General features: G+C 45.9%; 1 non-coding gene across 1 annotated transcript; it reads left to right on the top strand.

Annotated features, from left to right (window-relative positions):
• Window positions 1-3,268: 3,268 nt before the first annotated feature.
• Trnap-cgg (transfer RNA proline (anticodon CGG)) lies at window positions 3,269-3,352 on the top strand. Its single transcript has one exon. It is a non-coding gene; the product is annotated as a tRNA-Pro (tRNA).
• Window positions 3,353-3,639: the final 287 nt, after the last annotated feature.

The following is a 3,639-nucleotide window of genomic DNA, read 5'->3' as shown; positions in this document are numbered from 1 at the left end:
TTCATAATGGCCAGAAGTGGACCAAATTGTTTCTGACTCGCTCAGTTTGTGATGCTCTTCTCTTGAACAAGTCATCCGATTTGTCAGAAATTGTAATCATCTGTTAGTCTGTACATGTACATTACTACCGATTTCCGTCCCACTTGCATAATTATTTCGTGGTGTTTTTTTTCCTTAGAGTGTATTCAAAAACTTTCAGATGTCCTGGCAGGAACTAGCTCCATGCTAAGGAACTGGAAATGGACAATGGAAATGTTAGAATTACGTTCCTGAGTCTGATTACTAAAAGAATACATGTTAAAACAATTTTATGGAGCGGTTTTGTTGCCTGTGAAATACATTGTGGTTATAACTAAACTTCCGATACCTGAACCAGTGTAGACCAACGTTATAGAAATAGCCTGCAAAACTGTGCGCCGCACGATTTGCGTTGTTAGTAGTGTTAGTTTGACGACTTGCCGCTAGACGCCGGTACTGGTACAGCATCCGTAGCCCTTAAACACAAGCATCAATCTGCATTACAGTTGGAGATAGTCAACATCGTCATAGCGAAGGTGAGCATGACATAACTCGTAAAGCTGTTTTACCAAAGCATGATATAACTGGTAAAGCTGTATTATCAATAAACAGCAACAGTGCTGCTGCTCGTCGCGAATGCTGTACCGGGTTCTCGTGGATGCAGATACTCGTCACAGTTTGCAACGTTTGTAGCCTGGAACGTAAAGTATGGTATACAAATAAATTTTACCCTCTCACGAGAAAATTAAAATGTGTTTCTTTCAGCTGTTCATTCGTTGTTTCTCTCCCTCGTGCCCTTATTAATTTTTTCCACTATGTCTTATTGTCGTACGATCATTCGTTTTTGATGAGGACCCTCTCCAGTAGCGAAAGTTTAATTGCAGACACCCTGTAGATAAGTCGGCCAGTATCGCTCTTTACATGGGCCATGTGAGGAGGGTGGTGTTCTACAACAGTATTGAACGAATCATATCGAGAGTGCGTGTCCCTGGGGATCAATGAAGTTGTCCGACATGAGTGGAAGCTCCGAAAGACTTCGCAAGTGCTTTCCCGTGTGCGGGCGTGTAACCTGCTTAGTCGTTTTCTGGCTTTCTAGACGAACCCTGCAGTTACGTGTGCGAGCGCAGACTCTATAGAAATATGAAGCGTGGAGCCATTAGTTATACTCGTAGCGGGTGTTTTTGTTTGGCGAACGAGGTGGAATTGGCAAGACGCACTAGAAAACAATAAATTCTATCATTTACAGTGAGAATATGAAATGTGGCGTTTTCGTTTCACCTTTGTCGGCTTTGGACTTTCATCCTGTTTGTAATAAAATGGAACACCTACAGCCGTCCTTACGATGTTAGTTATTATGTGGCTACCATTCTGGTGCTTCGGAACACCTTCTGCAGGCCTTACACGACGCCGAGGAGGTTAACTCCAATCGTATAGAGGATACATCAGTGGCCAACATCTGTGAACTGGTTTTCGCAGACAACGATGTTGTGTCTCCGACTATTAACTACAAGGGTTGTCCAGGAAGTAAGTTCCGATCGGTCGCGAAATGGAAACCACTGGGAAAATCCGGTAAAGCTTTGCACAGATGTGTTGGGCAGTGTCTCTAATATGTCCGTCAATCGTGTCGCGTCGCTCTTTTCAGTTTTGAGTGAACAGTGAGCATGTAACAAATTCGTGGGGATTAGCGTCTCCCGCCAAGTATGAGGGCCTGGTTAGAGAGTTCGCCTGTGTCATGCAGCCCACATAACACAACTGTCGAGCAGTTCCTTCTTCATGCCAATTCTCAGCCGCACACTGCAGGGGCAATGAAGACGCACCTGCACCGTTTCCGATGAGAAGTAATTGATCGTCCAAAATACAGTCCGTAATTGGCTCCCCCTGAGTCTCATCTGTGCTCACAAGAACCGTTGGCCATGAAGACAAGATGTTTCCACAGACAACGAACTGCAGACCAGAGCAGATAACTGGGCGAAAGCCCAGGCGGCTGCTTTCTAGGACGAGGATATTGGAAAGTTGACACAACACTCGAAACTGGAGCGGCGACTATGTAGAGAAGTATGTGGAAGATGTACCTAACTGCTGCAAATAAAACGTTTCTGGTTTTCACTGTGGTTTCCGTTTCGCGACCGGTCGGAACTTACTTCCTGGACAAGCCTCGTACCAGCGCAACATCGTTGTTATAGGTAGTCTGCGAAAACCAGTTCATAGATGTTAGCCATTGATGTATCGTGTATACGACTGGAGTCAATCTCTTCAGCGTCATTTAAGTCCTGAGATGGTGTACTGAAGTACCGAGACTGTAATAAATAACATCGTAGGGACGGCTATAGGTATTCCATTTTATTAGATAAGTGAACGGCCGATGTCTCTCAAATCTCCAGTCAGAAGGACGGGCATACAAAAAGCTTTACCCACGTTTTTTTATGGAGGATATACACGGCGGAAGAGTCAAGAAATCAGCTGGAGACGGTTTGGTAACTGTTTACGCCGCTTGTGATCCAATCTTTTGCCGAATCTGAGAGTTTTTTGGAAGCAGTTGGGTTTTGCAGGAAACTGATTAGTGGAATAGAAGTGACAATTGTCTCGCGGATCTGACGGAAGCTATAGGTCCTTGTTTAGACTGATTTAACAGTGTGGCAGCCCAGAAGATTAGATTAATTGAGGATGAAAGTACAATGTTCCTGGGTGGATTATGCAAAAGTGGTTACTTCCAGCATTGTACAACATGATAGTTTTAGTCATCCAGGTGTTATGATGTGGGGAGGCATCATTTTGCATGAGAGTACTGACCTCCAAATCTTTAAACTTGGTACATTCACCGGTCAACTTTACTGTGATACTGTTCTCCTACCCAGGATGCATCCTTTCAAGAGGCTGTCCGGATTCATTTTCATTTTTACTGATTACAATGCGCGATCTCATCGAAAAACGCACATGGAGATCTTCAAATGAGAGGATATTCGGCGAATAGACTGGCCTGCCCGTTACCCCAACTTAAATACCATGGAGGACACGTGGGATGTGTTGGGGAGAGATATCGCAACGCGTCCACATGCACCAACGACCATCCAGCAATTGTCAGTAGCGCTGGCGGATGGGTTGGGTTGTTGGGGGAAAGAGACCAGACAGCGAGGTCATCGGTCTCGTCGAATTAGGCAAGGACAGGGAAAGAAGTCGGCCGTGCCCTTTCAAGGGAACCATGCCGACATTTGCCTGGAGCGATTTAGGGAAATCACGGAAAACCTAGCCGGCCTGTGTGGCCGAGCGGTTCTAGGCGCTTCGGTCCGGAACCGCGAGACCGCTACGGTCGCAGGTTCGAGTCCTGCCTCGGGCACGGATGTGTGTGATGTCCATAGATTAGTTAGGTTTAAGTAGTTCTAAGTTCTAGGCGACTGATGACGTCAGATGTTAAGTCCCATAGTGCTCAGAGCCATTTGAACCATTTTTTTGAACGGAAAACCTAAATCAGGATGGCCGGACGCGGGATTGAACCGTCGTCCTCCGGAATGCGGCTGGCGGATGACTGGAACACCCTACCACAAGGACTGCTCACTAACCTTTTTGCCAGACTATGAGTACGTTGCACAGCATGCATTGCCGTCCGCAGTGATCTCACATCCT

This window comes from Schistocerca serialis, chromosome 2, assembly GCF_023864345.2.
Source record: "Schistocerca serialis cubense isolate TAMUIC-IGC-003099 chromosome 2, iqSchSeri2.2, whole genome shotgun sequence".
Classification (NCBI taxonomy): Eukaryota; Metazoa; Arthropoda; class Insecta; order Orthoptera; family Acrididae; genus Schistocerca; species Schistocerca serialis.
The sequence above is the reverse complement of the archived record's forward strand: the minus strand, read 5'-3'. Positions and strand labels throughout refer to the sequence as shown.